A 17,712-nucleotide genomic window follows, 5' to 3' on the forward strand; every position below is an offset into this window, starting at 1 on the left:
GGAAGCCTGTCTCTATCATTTCGTCTGATGCATATTCTCCTTTTCAGTAATCCCACAGATGGTAACTGGACAGCCACATGGAAAGGTACTTTTGAACACGTGCTTGCTACCATGTTGCTTGTACTGGCTTCTGTTGTTAAAGCCATCTTTTTAAGTTCATTTATTCTCTCCTTTGCTTCCATTTTGACAACATCTGGGCCATGGCTGTGCTCTATCGTTTTTATTATGTTATCCTCATAAGTAATGGCTTGACAAGTGCATTTTTTCGTAGAATATAAAACACATTTCCACATAATTTTGGCACACTTCTCTTTTTCCCTTGAATAGATGTAACCTTCATTAATGAACTGTTTATCTTCTTTATATGAGGTTACATATTTTGCTTTTTTATCCATTCTGGAAATACTATAAATAAAAAAATAAAAACATGCCTTCAGTAATTATTTCATATTCGCTGCTTCGCAAAAAATCAACCTTTGTTTTACAAATTTGACATGCCGAGCTCACCTTTAAAAGCAAATAGCCTCTTGTTCAGTACCAAGCTTGCTGTAGGTATTTTCTTTTTCCCTTCAACACCTGTTGAGATAATTAACTGACACAGCAGCCGTTTTCTTTCACAGTTGGCTGCTCGCGCTCTGGCATGTTTCATTGTACTCGAGAAGTGCGTTGTTTGTAAATTTCCTACTAATGGACAAGCTGCTCCCTCGCTGTATTTCAATTTCACTTTAACTGCATATAAACAGTTAATTATTGCACAGATTGATGTAAAGCAATAATTTAAAAGGATAATAGTTTATTACCAAACGACATTAACACGGCCAAATCACAGCAATTTGTTTGTAATGGTGACATTATCTCAAGACATTTATGCATGGAACCCCCATATGGTGGCTGGTGAAAGGAATCTCCACACCCTCCCTTCTCTGCCCTTTTCCCTCATTTTGAGCACTGTAGGCCTTTCCGCCCTCATCACACGTCCTCCATAGTTCTAAAATATTTTGACATTTCTGTAATTTTGATCCCTTGTATCTAGTGCCTGAAAAGGTATACATGTTCTCCAACATACCCTTATCACATGTCCTCTCTTCAGGCCAGGAATTAAACATTTTTTCTTTTTATCCTTTGTTTCAGTGATACTTCAAAATCTTTACCTTATACCCTGGAAGCACCTGACACAACTGATCAAGTGGCATCTCCATACTCCAAACCAGCCTACAACCATATTCCAGAAATCCACAATCTAGACATGAAAGCCAAGCCGCTGTACAACATTTCAAACCAAAAAAACACTTGTTTCCTCCTCAATTTCTTAAAACCTCCCCAGTCACACTCCTTATTCACCTTCACCACAATCACCTTACTAACTATCCACTTTAACTATACTCTCCACTATTACACAAAAATCATCATATTATCAATAACACAATGCCATGGCCAAAATCCTCTTTACTTTCTCTTCATCACTTCTACAACATGTTCAACTGCAATAGTGTATTTTTCTGAATACGGAAAGATACCCTTCATTGCTTTGTCTAACCAAGAAAATAAAATGATAAACAAGGTAAAAATACATAAGAAAAAGGACCTGCAACACATAGCAATTCATCCACTCCCCCAAAGAGACACACACCTTCTAATCAGCCTAACTTATCTGACTCCACACATACACGCCTTATTATCCTGCCAGAAAAATGCAAATGAGAAAAAAACCTTTTCCCCATATCACCCTCTTTGTTTTCCCCCAAACACGCACTCACATAAAATAGAGCCCCTCTGAAGCGCCCCAAAGCGGTGCTCCTTCAAATCGCCCTGCACAGCATGGCTGTGGTATCATGCCTTGGGGAGCAGACAGGCTTCTAACCAATACGGCACCTGTTCACCTCTCCTTTTAACATGCATGAAAAACTGGCCCCTGCAGAGAAGCGCCACAGCCGATTTGTGTGGACAGGAAACTCCCAGCATCTTGGAAGGCCTGGAGATCACCTTGGGCCGTCACCAAATGTCGGGGCGGACCACAGATCTCTCTACCCAAAATAAGCCACCTCTCAAGAAGTGAGTGCATGTTTTTCACTAAAGCAAGTTTATTGTATGCAAACGGCTAGGAGGGGCTAGACAACGCCTTAGAGACAGAACGTACCCGATTCTCCTCGAATTACACAAAGTTACACTTTATATACATTCTTGCAACATTAAACACACTCCCACATATATCATTACAAAGTCATTCACCACATATGATTGGCTAACCCTATGCAAGGAAATCTAATCCCCCTAAATTCCCACAATCTTATTGGGCACATTCACCTAAACACCATCCCCTTCAACATACATTTACATCAGATCATATTTACAAGTAGTTGATCATGTTATCATGATTGCTTATTCACCTAAAACAATCCTGATTTATTAAAAGTTACATCTGGTCGGGGACCTCTAACCCCGGCCAGATGTAATGGCTTTTACAAGAACACTTCATCAATATGGTGGAGGGAGAGAAATAAACAAGTTTCCTTTTGAACCGTCAATGAACATCTTATCTTACCAGACTTGCCGGCATCCCTGGTATTTCGCGTCTCACGCTAATTAGTTGCGACTGCCATTTCAGCCCACACGGCCTGTGGCCTACATGTCTTTGAGTGTGATTAATTATCAAAGATCATCACGTTGTTGTGATTTACCTGTTGTTCCAGAGGATACCGGTGAGAGTTGTGTGATTGGAATTGGAAGTTTGCAAAATCAAAGCATGACTGTTTTAGGTTTCTGTAAGGCTGAACAATAGTTAGGCTGAGATGAGGGCCTCCAACTATGGGGTAGTGGCTGGAGAGAAGTTGATCAGGCTCCTATTTCATGGATTGCATCTTGCACTCTAATCAGTGATTGCCGGGCTCTTCATGCATAATGAAAAGGTGGCTTTTACAAATTATCCCTACTTGTATCAATGCAACAAAGGTGGGATAGTGGACTGTGCAACAGTTGCAACCATATTATGTCATCAGTATGACTGAAAATGTAATGGGTGAGGGTTGGAATGCTGAATATGGCCTTGATGAAGACGACATGGGTACCAAGTGCAATAATCTATGAAGGAGATTTGAGGGAGTATTGATACGTTTGCCCTAGCTACGTTCGAGAAGATATAGCATAGATCCATTGGCCATTCGCCCAACACTTCCGTGTCTGCGATCAAGCTGAAACTGGGAATTAATTGCATGGGATTATGCGCACAATGAACATGTTGGCTATTTCTACTTAAATGACTTAAAAAGTGTAGTGTGGCGTTGGCTGCCAAACCTCCAGCGCTCATGAGCACACCCAATTGAATAGGATATATGCTGAGCCAAATCTGCACTCCTTGGCCTATGTTTTTGACGGATGGGAATGGTAGCTACCATTTTAAAGATTATGAAAAAGCTTTAGATACTAAAAAAGAAACATTAGTATCGCTTTTAAAAATAGGTTAAATAACTCTACCCAAAAGCTAATTGGCACAATTAAGAGGTTGAGTTTATAAGTTACCCCTTACTTCAATTTACTGAGTTAAATGTCTCAATCAACTGCCACAAAGGTATTTACTTAAACAATGTGGGAATGCTTTTTGGCAAAGTGCCCATAGGTTCCTGGTAGCCTTTGTGAATGGGCAGATGGAAATTACTGATACATTTGCCAGCAATGTTCAATAGTACATTGGAAATAATGTTATAATTATATTCATTGTAGACTTAAAGCTGCCTTTTTGTAATTGTAACCATAGAATTGTTCTGTGGGGGCAATATATATGTTCAAAGCGTCATATAAGACTGCAACTAGTGGCAGTTTTGTCCCAATATTAGCTGTGCCACGTTCCTCCCACTTCATTTGAATTTTCTCTCTTTTTTGTTACGTTCTCTGCATTCATTTCAGCATTATATGGAGGGGCCCCATTATCTATCAGCTGTTCCTTGATGGAGAAAGGGTGCATCATGCTGAAAGCTCAGTTATTGTGGCAGGCATTTTGTTCAACTTAGCTTCTTAAGAGAGCTGTCAAATGTTGAAAAGCTTGTTTTGTTTCCAGGACACTTGATACGTTGATGTCTTTGTACCGTATTGCATTGTGGTTACAGCATGTAATAACAAGTCTCCCAATCAGTAACAGTCAGTGGGTCTGTGATTCGGAGCATGCCTTTCATTGGGCCATTACTTCTTACTGAGGCAGTATTTTCACAGGTGCCTTCTTGGTATGATAGAAAACACTTGAATATGTGCTGCTTATCTTTTTTGCCTTTATCATAATTACTCTATTCTTGTATATGGCACGTTGGCCTACGGCTGCACACTACTTTTTTTTGGACGATTCACTACTCTATTATAGGAGAACATTGTATGTGTGTGTGATTTAACTTTGTAATGTGACATGTATAGTTATATAGTCAGTGATTTACTATGCTATATTGTAGGAGAAAATGTCCACTCATAGATTAGGGATTTTGCAGCAAAATGTAATTCAGCGGTGCACAACATGGGGCTAGTGGGCCAGATGTGGCCCTTAGGGTATGTTTATAGCCTTGCAAATCAATGGGGGTTTACGATGAGGCATTGTTTCTTCTGGATGTTTGCTCTCTAAACTGAGAGAGCAAACAGCACAAGATTAACACAGTTCAACACATCTTCATTCGTTATGTGTTTATTATCATATTTGGAAAAGGAACACATCACCACACCGAAAGATATTTAAAAAAAGTCCTTCACATAAGGTAATATCTAAATTGTAAAATAAATTAAAAAAGATAACAATGCATGAATGTGGCTTTGAGAGACACCAAACACCTCCTTGCATGCAAAAAATGAATCAAAATCGAAATAACTGTCAACGCAAGGTTGACATCAAGCATGGTATTGGTTAACTTAAACTGGAATGCAATTCATTCTTGATTAAAACACCTTCTAAAAAAGGATAAATAATCTATAATACCAGTACTTGATTTAGATGGGAGAGCAGTACTCTTCATATTACACAAATTACATTTACAACCCAAAGTGGCATTTGGTGTTGCATTTAAAGCATAGCATGAAAGTTGGTAGATTTGGATGTCGTCGTAAAGGAAGGGTTATTCTTAACATTATCAAATAGCACTTTGTGACCTGGGGTAAATTGTGTACTGTGAGCTCTTGTATTTATGGAATTGAAAGGTAAGCAATTAGCACCTGTAAGTATTTGGTGTAGTGCAGCCTTGTTTACTCAAAGTACATAGGCACTTCAATCTGATGTTCTGTGATGGGGAAAGCAAATACATCAGTGCTGGGAGATGGAGACACTCAATACAGTTTCTGTTATCTTTAGCAAGGAGTACATTCTCAGCTTTTGTGATCCATGGGGGTGGAGGTGGGGGTAGAGCAAAGCAATCAGCTTTAAATAATCGATGGATTCATTATAGTACAGCATGTTGGTTATGGTGAAGGAGTAGATTGTGAGGTCTTTTGACATGGGGAGGTCAGAAAAGGATCCACACATGGGTGTGAAGTGATTCAAAAAATTGTATCCTTGTGATCTTTGTCATATTTGAAGTTCTTGTGCTTTGTCCCTGGCAGTCAGTACTGAGGTTGGAAAGATTCATTACAGAGCAGTCTGTAATTTAAGCATTAAATCAAGAGCTTTTGTGTTGCAACCAAAGGGCGGAATGGAAGCAATCAGTACTTGAAAGGAAATGTATTATTGTAGAGCAGCATTGCGATCTGGGCAAACAGTGTATTCTGACTGCTAATGCTCCATGATCAATTATGACACACAACACTGTGCAGGAGAATTTCTTTTTTTGTGGAGGTTATGTGGTTCTCCTACCATACCCATTTCAAATAGGGCACGCCTTCCCATACCAGCCCCTGTTCCCTGAGTAGGTCACTGCCTGGGGAAACACCCAAGATTCAGGCTCTCAGATGATAGGTGGAGTAGAGCTGCTGTCACTTAAAATGCCCGTGTTCTTTCCTCAGTCTGTAACTTAAAATAGCCCAGATTGCCACCTAGCCATACCTGCAAATGTTTTGCAAACTTGTGGAAAAGCTGATCTTGAATTTGGAGATAACCCACTTAACAAATGTAAATTCTAGGCCTGGGTGTCATGCCAAAGGCATTCAGGTCCTGTTGTCCATAGGTGTTATGTACTATTCCGTAACCTCCATTAGGTCATATTTTCATTTAAAAAATATGAACCAGAACACATTATTTTCAGATATTACTTTTTCATAAAATGTAATATCAATGTTGAAGTTTAAGATAGACAGTAAGGTCATTTATTTGGTACAACAACCCCAAAATCATATAGCCATAGCTTGAGCTTGGATTCTTCAAAAGAAAGATGGAGAACAGACTGGTGACAAATTCAAAGAATATTAATTGAGCATGTTAATGCAATTTGATAGGGGAGGTTTTACTGTATCGAAAGCAGAGGAGAGGTCAAGGAGAATGAGGACAGAGGCAGAGTTAGAGTCAATATTTGAGATCAGGTCTTCACTGGTGTTCAGAAGAGAACCTTCCGTGCCTCTGGATGCTCTGAAGCCAGACTGCTGGTCATAGAGACAACCAACATATTTAGTGAGGAGGGTAAGCTGAGAGATAGCCAGCTTCTCCAGGAGTTTTCCCAGGAAAGGAGTATAGAGATTGGTCAGTAATTTGCTGTAATAAAGGGGTTGGCAGAAGGTTTTTCGAGCAGAGGGTGCGCAAGGCAGTGCTTGAGGGAAGTGGGGAGAACACCAGTGGCAAAGGAGAGGTTACACGGATGTGCCAAAGCTGGTGCGAGAGTGTCCATGTTATCCTTGATGGTTTTCGAAGGGCAGGGGGCCACCTGTTTGGAAGAGATTTTCATAGACCAGACTTGTCTAGAGGCCTTTGCTCCAGTGTTTTAAAGCAGTTTGTAAAGCAGTTTGTAGCATGTAGAGCACGTTGAGGAGATTGGTTTATAAGCTCTATCTGTCGATGCATCCTTGTGACATCCTCCAATTCCCCACCTCACGCTCCAGATTGGAGTTCCCATATTCCTTCACTTTCTTCTTCCACTGATTAAATGGACAGTTCCATTACATCGTCTATTGAGACTTTTTCTGTCATTAGGTTGGTTTCAATTAACTCAGGGGACTGGTTTGTGAGGTTTCCACTACCTTCTCTTGGTTGTGCTTCCTTAAATTGCAGTTTCTTTCCATCACTTATTTTCTTTGGAGGGGTTTGGTAAGGACAGCTTTTTGCAAAATTGCCTAACAATGTTTGATTTCGTTTTTCCAACATGCTCACCAGCTTTGAGGTTTCTCCTTTTCTGTTTTTTTGTGTCAGCTGACTTTACTCCAGTAGTCACTATAGGATTCTTCAGTTTTATGAATAGGGGGTATTCCACTAGACCTTTTGTAAGGTCTATATCCACAATAATTGGACCTAGAGGTTTAAAGACAGATGCACTTTCTTGAAGCCTAGTCAGGGTATCCAGCTCATCCACAATTTCCAATGCAACTCCCCCAATATTGGTCCTGTGGTTCTCTGCTCATCTCTCTACCGCTGGTTGCTTCTCCTCAGCACCATTTTCACCCTGCACTCCAGTGCTTAGTCCAATTGCAGCAGGGAATCCGTTTGGTACTGTCCGGTTTGCCCCCGGCCCCCTCTTCTCCCCTGAGAGGGATCCTGGGGAGACGTTTGCATTGAGGCGTCTAAAGCACACCCCCAGCAGGAAAATGCCCTGCTGTGATCTTTCATCAAACGTGTCACCCTTGTCCGTGGACCTGCACCTCTTGGATTTTTCTTCAATTATGGGGTCCCAGATCTGGTGAAGAAAGGTAGTCGTCTCCTTTTTATTTCTGTCCAGTTAGTCCTGGACCGCCGTTACCAAAACTTCAACAAATTGAATTTTTGAGTGAATCATTGCTAGCATTGTGGTGTGATCTTTTAGTTGTTCATTGATTGTCTCATATAATTTGGTGAATGGAGCCATCACCAGTGACAAAGCGGCTGCTGTGCTTGATTGTATTGCTCTACAGCCGAAACTTGGGGTTTCCTTAGTATCAGTCACTCTTAAATCATCCCCTATCCTGTTGTCAGATGTAGAGGAGAGGGAATGAGGGGTAGACCAATTCTCTGAAGGTTTTTGCTGGGCTTTGTCCAATCTGCGCTTTTTATTTCCCACCCAATTGGAGTCAGGATGGAAAGATTCAAAAGAAGTTTCCCAGCCTAAAGCTTCACGATACACTTTGTCTCTTTGCCACCTCGACCCCTCCTCCCCTTTTTTATCGACCTCGAAGTGGGCAGTAGTTAATTGTTGTGGCTCTGTCGCCACCCCTTGCCTTATTTTCTGCCTATGATGCTTCATGGGATCCTCATCAAACATGTTACGATTAGGGCAACTCTAGCCCTCACTATCATGTAAAGACCCTTCAAGTTCAGGCCAATTAGCAAGCAGATCTGCGTCATCATGGTCCTTCAGTCCCAGGCCATTCTGGGCAGAAGACCTGTTAGTTTTTAGTTTTGAATTATTATAATGAAATCCTAGTCACCCGCCCCTCTGATTTATTCCCAAGCCCTTCGGTTTCCAGGGATCTAATCATTTCTGATGGTGAGTGGCTATTCGCTGCAACCGTTCACCTCTGCCACCTGTAACTGGTTCTGTTAGGCTTGTGGGTGGAATTAAGCAGAATATGTACCCCTAATCCATGTCTAAATGTAAAAGGTTCCAATACCCTCAGAGTTTCACCATTTTTAGTTTTTGTTTGCCAAATGTTCTGTTTACTAGCAATGGCATGTTGTGACTCTGCACTGAGTTCCTCTGAAGTGGTGTCTACTGCACAACCTCCCAATTTGTCAATTGAGGCCCGGCAGTGCAAGTCGTCACTTTGGGACTGTTGGACCTGAAGGCGAGTGTCCCCAGATAGCACGATCCTCACCACAATGAGAGACAAAAATGGACTCTCCCAGGATGGGAATAAGGCCAGGACAAAGTGCGGGTGAGCTTAAATGGGAGTTTATCAATCAGAATAGGGCATGCAAAGAACTCTGCAAACTCCGAGAGCACTCTGTCTGACAATAGCAAAGACAGGCGTATATATTTACAAAAAGTGTCATAAAACCCTACATGCTATAGGGGGCACAAGTTCGTGGGGATTGGGTGGCGACGACTAACTATAGGTGCTGCTGCGATGTGGTTTGCCGTGGCTGGAGGACGTCACTGGTTACCCTCGTGGGTTGGGCTGGGCCTGGCAGGTCAGCTGGGCTCATCCGGACGGTGTTGTTGTGCCAACCGTGACCAGTGTCAGAGATGAATGTCTTTCCTGACTTTCTGCCCTAGGGCCACGCACACCACAGTCATTCAACATTGCAATATTATCTTCCCTGGTAAATCTTCCAATAGGTTATTCTACAGGTTAATGCAACACAGGAGGAATGCACCTAGAGTCCGGTCCTTTGGTAATACATCAATACATGGTTACCATCGTCCTGTTGACCGGGTATCATAGGTCGCGGGGTTGGGTCTCAGGGCATGGGACAGGCGGTCCGCGTTATCATGTCTCGTTAGAAGTCATTATGGATGTGTTCCTGCAGTGTTGCCATAATATTGGGTGTCCTAATTTTACAGGGGCCATTAACCTAAGGTGAGCCGGTGGGTCGTGGAGCCTAAGAAAGGGCGCCTTTGGATCTGTATTTTAAGGCCGGGGTTTACTGCTGGGTTGTAAATAATTCAGGTGGCAGGTCGTGGCCTTGGGTGCTGCGGGGGAATGTGAATGTTTGACGCTCCAGCCGAATTGGGGGAGGTTGAGCAGAGCAGCACAAGCCTCTGCTTTTTCGTCTGACAGGCTTCAATGGGGGAAGGGGGAATGGCCTCGCATGTGCTCTCAAAGGTATTTTTCCTCGTGTGTTGCAGATTTAGGTGGAAGAGACATAAACATTTACATAATATACAATACTCATTGAGTCTTTTCAAAGCTCAGGTTTTTGACATTGCTAGTGCCATCCATATGGCCAATTCGAACACATTACTTATACGATTTAACAACTACAACATTTTGTTACATGTCTATACATGTGCGGTAAGTGAGGTAGTAGTAAGGTTGGTGGAGCACGCAGGAACATCCCGCCAATGAGACTGACGGCAGTGGCACATGGTGAGCTTGGTCATACATATGGTGCATTTTCATGCACCCCTTACGTGAGCTCTCAATATGGTCGCATTTGTCTTCCTTTGTACTCTAGCAGCATTAGTTCATTTTTGGCGCGGGACCGTGGGTTGCAGTCTTCTCGATGAAACATATAACACGAAAAACCCCTGGGACACTTTTACTATTTGCGCATGGCTACAGGGATGTGGGTGCTTCATCCCTAATGTCATATAAGCACACATTCTGCCATTTTTATGGAGTTTACAGGTTTTTAGTGAGAGGGGTCGTGGAGAGAAAAGTTTCACCACAGGTGGTTTGCTCATTAGTATTTGGGGACTCTGCTTTTGTCAGGGGACCATTTTACAGTTCTTTTCCACCCAGGGCCTGCTGGCCGGGTCATACTGGAAACAGCGATAAACTGCGGAAGGTGAAATGTTGGTATCTAACACTAGCTCATGTCCGTCTGTTCGTGGGAACGGGCTCTCAGCGGATCTGCCAGAGAGCTGCGGCCACAGGGATAATTGAAACTCTCCAAGGGTGGGGGCCGCGCTGCGGTGCACAGGGCTCAAACCATCTTTATTTCACAAAATGGTTTCCAGGGCCTAGCTAAATTCAGCAGGTTTGGTCAATGTCTTCAGCCAGTGGCCCACCCACCACCTGGGCCCTGGTGGCAGGGGGGACCCCTGACGAGCCATGGACTTCACCGGGGGAGAGGATGCAGGGGAGGGGGGTCTCTTGGACCAATCCTCCCATACATTTCCCCCTTTTGTTACTTAAGTAACAAATACTTTAAATCCTCCAATCTCCTGCACTCTTCCTCGTCAATTATAGCGTCATCCCATGCAGGGGTGCCTTTTATTGGCATCCATGCCCTGCACACCCCTCGCAAACTCTCTCCCCTCCTAGCATATTCATCTGGGGTGCAGGTCAGGTATATACATCCGCTCTCCCCTTCCAAGTCCATCCACACCTCCTCGTACCATTCCAGTATACGGGGCTCTTTAATTGTAGTATGCCATAATTTATCTACTAAATCCTTGTCGTGATATCTGGGCACCATCTGGAATCTTGACGTGTCATCTGTTCCTGTTTGTACCTGTACTTCCTGCATAGTTTGTATTGTACCGCGGGCTATCTGGGGACGCTCGCCTTCAGTGGTGACCCCGAAAGCGTGATTATTATTTTTCTCCTAACATATATATATCCCTACCGTCCCCTTTGGCATGAAAATCTCTGCTCGAAAAGGGATACGCACGGTGCGCCGGCTCTGGAAGGCTGCCCGCCAACGGCGACCGGTACGCTCAGAAGTGCGCACTCAACAGAGAGAGGTTACGGGATCCCGGTTGAAAAAACCCCTTTGAGTACCACTCGCCGGGGCTGACCGTTGAGCGTACGGCAACACTGCCTGGACAGACCCAGTTTCGGAGACTCTCGGTTCAAGACGGGCACGTGAGTATTGAGTGCGAGCGACCATAAAGGGAGTAGGGGAGGAAATATAGGACAGGGAACGAGGCTGGTTGAAAGGGGACACTTTGGGTCTACTAAGGACCACTCTAAACTTTCTTTGCTTTTTCTTTGCATATGGCCATTAGGATTAAGAGGTGAACAGAGATAAAGAGACGGGAAGGGGTAGAAGGCGGCGCCGCATAGTGCTATCTTGACTAGTACTGGGAATATAGGAAGAAGTAGAAAATGAGATAAAGGTGTCTGGTAGAGGAAGACACGGAAAATACATTAGTGACTGCTATTTTTTCTATTCTTCTCTCTGGGTACGGAGAAAAAACAGGGTTAGTACAAACAAAGAGATAATATAGGTAGAAAGACAAGTTTATATCAAAACTAGAAGAAAAATACATATCAGAGCAAAACGGAAAGGAACAGCTGGCAAGGGAGGAAAGGGAAGACAAACTGGGCTATGAATAGAGTGTTGCCTATGAGTGTGTAAGCATCGTATGTGTCAGAACATGTTTGTTATAATGAGTGTGTAAAGGTGGTCAGAAGTGCATAATTATGGTATGGTTATGGTAAGTGTGACCAGAAGAAATATCACAAGAGTGTAACGTGGTAAAGTGAGTGTTTATTTCTTTGGTTTGTCGGGTAAAATTGCTGAAGTAATTGATAGTTTGCTCTTGTATGTGCCCCCTAACGTGTATAGAATAGAGGCTATACGCAGCCATTTCTCATACTGTACAGGTGGCGGAAAACCACGAAGGTTCCCACGCTTAGTAAGACACAAATACGTAGACTCATATGGTGATACATCTATATTAAGATATATACAGATATACGTCTGTATCGAGTAACCACGAAGTATGGGGCCAGAAACACCCTTATCACCTGGGTACGCTGAACGTATTAAGAAATATCATGATCAGTGGATCACAGAGCTGAAGGGAGAAGGATTGCCTCAGATATGGCCTGAAGGGGGATCATTTGACAAGAGTGTCCTAGATATGGTAGCTACATGTATTTGTTTGAAATACAAGGGGAAGCAGCTACACAATAGGAGAGAAATATTAGACCTATGGAGACTGTTTGAAGAAATACCCCCGCCTAAGAAAAGGGAATTAGGTACTGATCTACCATCTACCACTGACAATCCATTACTGATACCAAAAGATGACAAGGTGTTGCCAGAAGGGGAGCCACCGGTAGAGGTAAGTAGGTTGTACCCAATACTAAATAAGCCAGTGCCCGCAGAAGGATATAGTGACCCAACATATGTACCCCCAACAACGACCACTACGACTCAAGGGCCGACAGCACCCCCACCATATGAGAGTCACAGAGAGCGAGGTAAGTGCACCAATGGTGAACATAGAGAAATTAACAGGAGACCTAGAGTCCAGGCTCTCTATAGCCAAAGACGAGCTCTCGAGAATAAAAAGCATATGTGAACGGACTGCAATGAATACTGCTAGGTCGGAGCCTGCATCAAGAGCGCAGAGTGAGAATAAAACAATTGAAGAAGGGTGGAAAAAAGGAGAGATACTGTTTAGGATACAAGAAAAACCGACCCGAATAGTTGAACTAGAGGGAATAGAGGTGTGCACTGATGATGAGATAAGGACTACAGGAGGTAGAGAGGAGCTACTGTGTGATATAGGAGAAGATTTAGAGGAAAGTGAAAGACTAAGCATGGCGATGGGAGGGGAAAGCGAGGGGTTGGATGGCGCATGTTCAGGGAGAACCATGGACGAAGAGTGGACAGGACGACTGAGGAATAGGTTGGGGAAAATGGCACCATTAGGAAAAAAGGGAACGAAGGTGAGTGCAGTTACAATGACAAAGGGGGGGCTACAACTCCCACTAATACACAGGGGAGGAGGGAGGCCAAATTACATACCCTGGGCTCAGATGGACAAGGCCAATTTGTTAAAGTTATTGCCCCCGCTATCAGGAGAGGCAAGCAAGTGGATATATGCATTCGAGAAAAACACAGCCGGGGTACCTCTAGCATTAGGTGATGTGAAGAGTTTGCTAGTATCAGCAGTTGGGGATCAAGCTGACAGAGTATGGGTAAAGGCTGGCTTCCCGGGAGTAACATTAGACTGCGATCGCCACGATGGCGCCTCTTTCAACACAGTACGTGCCAGGGTGTGGGACGCCTTACAGGAGACGTTTCCAGATACCCCAGATTTGCAGTCAGTAATGCAATGTACAATGAATGACGGGGAAGATGCTATGGATTACATTTTCCGGGTACAAGAGATGTGGAGAGCCGAAACGGGCACGCCCTGGTATCAATCAACATCATTATTCTACTTCATAATAAAGAGGGGGCTCCCAAAAGAGGTGCAAAAAGCACTTGACAAAATAGCAGGTATTGAAGCAAAAGGATGGCCCGAAATACAGAGCATAATAGTTCACCACTGTAAACGAATAAAAGGGAGGAAAAAGGAGATAGCGCAGAGGAGATTGGCAGACGAGGCAAAACTAGTACAAACAAAGCTGGTGAAGGTCGCCGCAGCATTAGCCGCACTCCCACACAGCAGGGAGGGAGATGAGGAGGAGGGGCTGGTAGCAATACAAGGAAGGATGGCAACGAGTTGGGCAGGAGCAGGGCAACGGCAGTGGAACGAACAGGAGCAGAGTGGAGGTCCGCAGTGGCAAGAGTGGGCCCCTCGAGGGGGACAAGGTGGGTACAAGGGTCGAAGAGGGGATGGACAAGGGTACGGGGGAATGGGAGGAAACGGATGGCAGGGCCCCAGAGGTGCGCAAGGAAATTGTTGGAACTGCGGAAGGTGGGGGTACTTTTCTAGAGAATGTAGGAGTAGAACACACAACGGATTCCCAGAGACAGAACACTATGGACACCCCACCCGGGAAGCCCATATGGTCTCCCAATAGGGCAACAACAAAGAGACCCAGAGCAGGGGTACACTGAGCACAGGCAGGGACATCACTACAGAACACAGAATCACCCACAGAACAACAACACTATGCACTACACCCCAGGCAACCCTTTCGCAACGACAGCAAATGGAGCCCCAGCACCAGCCCCCTATAGTGGTGTATCAGTAGTTTCAGGGAGTGTATTCAACCGGGGGGGGGGCAATGAGACACCCAGCATAGGACAGCCCACAGAGAACACTTGCGTGTCCTGTTCTATCTACAACCTCGATGCAGCAGAGGAACCATTGGTAGGGGCGCAGATAGGAGACGAGCAGTTCATATTCATGGTGGATTCGGGAGCGGAGAAATCATGCATTAGGGAGGGCCGGTTTCCGTTATCTAACCGGAAGTTAGAGACGCAGGGGTTCTCTGGGGCTGTAATTGAAGTTCCTTACACAGAAGCTTTGGATGTGACAGTGGGGGGTAAAACGGTAAAAACACCCTTACTGTATTATGAACAATCGCCAATAAACTTGCTCGGGAGGGACCTTCTTAGCAAGCTCAACATGACAATATCGTTCACAGAAAGAGGAATAGTGTGTTCGACACCAGGAATATGCCCATTACGTGTAATACTGGTAGTACAGGCTCAAACAACTGCTCCGGAAATACGTGGCCTGCCAGTGGACGAAAGAATGTTCATTGAAGGTTTAAAAACACTGGCCCAAGTAGTTCCTGAGCTAAAATAGCTAGAGTGGAGAATACCCGCAGAATTTGTCTTCTGCCCAATAGTGCACCCAGACGTAGCACCAGGGTCAGTGATATCCTTAGACTTGCATGCTGTACAGGTATCAGCAAAAAGGATTGCAGTGATTGGGATAGACATAGATGGGTGGGAATGGTGCACTGTACTGTGCATCAACGCCAACATTGCCCTACGGGACTTGTCTGATGAGGATCTCTTTTCTGATTCAGAAAATGATGGCGAAATAATAATGGAAATAGCAATGCCCTGTGACATTTTGATTCAGACGAGACAAATTCCCGTCCAATTGATGGCAGTGGTGGGATCGCCTGTGCCGATTTTTGATGATGACATGCAACTGGTGCCGAACAATTTGTGGACAACAGGCCCCCATGATGTGGGGTTGTTGCATGGAGTGACACCAGTGGTAATAAAGCTCAAACAAGGGGCAATTATGCCCCGAGTGAAACAATATCCATTGTCCCGTGAAGCCGAGGAAGGGATAAAAGAGACAATAAATGCATTATTAGCACAGGGGATAATTGTGCCTTCAAACTCCCCATTTAACACGTGTATCTACCCGATCAAAAAAGCAAAGGGTGGGGCATGGAGGATGATCCAGGATTTACGCCCCCTAAATGACGTCATACAGAAAGAGTTCCAACTGGTCCCGAACCCTGCTTCTATATTGTGCAGCATCCCGAAACCGGCATCACATTTCACAGTGGTCGATTTGAAAAACGCATTCTTCTCCTTCCCCTTGGCAGAAGAAAGCAGGTACCTGACAGCATTCACATTGGGAGGAAAGAGATACGAACATTGCAGATTACCACAGGGATACTGTGAAAGCCCAAGCATATTCAACCGCATACTACACGAAGACCTGGGTAATTTATCAGTTGAAAGCACGATCATTCAGTACGTAGACGATTTGCTCGTCTGCGCGCAGAATGAAGAGATGTGCAGAAAAGACTCAGTAACACTTCTAACACTGCTGGTGAATAAAGGGTACAAGGTGGACAAGGGAAAGCTACAATACTGCCAGACAGAGGTGTTGTACCTGGGGTAGCTGATATCAAGAGACGGAAAAAGAATAATCCCTGACAGAGTGGAAGCTATAAGGTCAGTGAGAAACCCCACAACAGTGAAGGAGATGCAGAAATTCTTGGGAATGTGCAACTATTGTAGAGCATGGATATTATATTATGCAGCCTACACCAGACCATTACTGCAAGCACTCAAGGAGGCCCAACAAGAGAACAGGAAAATAGAATGGTCAGAAGAGATGAGCGACTCATTTAAGTCACTAAAAGAATTGATTTCGAATGCTCCAGTACTCGCCAACCTTGATTATGAACGCAAATTTTACCTGTTCTCACATTGTAATGTGAAACTCACGACAGCTGTACTGACACAAAAGACTTCCCTAGGACACAAACCCTTGGCTTACTATAGTGGCACATTGGATGCGGTGATACAAGGACATTTCGCGTGCGAGCAATCTATCGCCATTGAGAAAAGTGCCACAATAGTAATGGGGTGCCCTGTCACGTTGTTCGTGGAACACTCATTATTTGTGATACTTGAGAGATCAAAAAGTACACTGACCACACAGCGAGCAACCGCGTATGAAATAATACTGTCCAGCGCCAATGTCCACGTGGTACGATGCAGGACAGTGAATCCGGCAACATTCATCACAGAAGCATGCACACTGGAGGACATGCAGGAACACAATTGTGCGACTTACACAGGGGAAACAGGGGAGGACACGGTGGTGTGCGAGAATGCCTTGAGCGAGGGGGAGGTGTACTTTGTGGATGGGTCAGCATCGATTGACATGAACACAGGAGAGAAACATGTGGGGTTGGCAGTTAGAAGAAGGTGAATATGAGATACTAGTACAGTATCGTCTTCCATCACTTTTCTCAGCACAAGCAGCTGAACTTATTGCCCTAATAGAAGCAGTAACAATATATACAGATTCAGCTTACATGACGACAACAGTACATGGAGGTCTGCCAAGATGGGGGCGGAGGGGATTTCGAAGAGAAGATGGGACCCCAGTGCAACAGGCAGAACTACTGAAGGAGTTGATTGAGGCCCTAAAAGATCCAACAGTGGATCCAAGCACATACGTCCAACACAGACGTTGTATCTTTGGGGAACGCGGCAGTGAACGCTGCTGCCAAGGAAGCCTCGTACTTTGAAAAACATGACACAGGTGAATACATATTGCAGCACAAGACAAGTGAAGAGCTCCCAGAAGGATACAATGTCATGCCCATATCACAAATATTAGAGCTTCAGGAAGGGGCAAGTGGTGATGAAAAGATGGTGTGGGAAAAACGAGGGTGCAGCCAATCGGCCACAGACTTACTATGGCGACAAAATAACTCAGGGAAAGTAGTGATGCCGGTCAAACTATTAGAAATAGCATTTCAGCAATTACACTTTCCAGCACACAACACAAAACAACACATTGCAGCAGAGATACAAGAAGACTGGTTCGTGCCCTGTCTCCAGGAGCA

General features: G+C 44.3%; 1 protein-coding gene across 1 annotated transcript in view; it reads left to right on the forward strand.

Moving 5' to 3' along the window:
• Nucleotides 1-17,712, forward strand: part of SLC25A26 (solute carrier family 25 member 26) — a 1,812,191-nt gene that overhangs the window by 1,283,230 nt on the left and 511,249 nt on the right. The window lies entirely within an intron of this gene.

Source organism: Ambystoma mexicanum, chromosome 2p (genome assembly GCF_040938575.1).
Source record: "Ambystoma mexicanum isolate Mex_15411 chromosome 2p, UKY_AmexF1_1, whole genome shotgun sequence".
Taxonomy (NCBI): Eukaryota; Metazoa; Chordata; class Amphibia; order Caudata; family Ambystomatidae; genus Ambystoma; species Ambystoma mexicanum.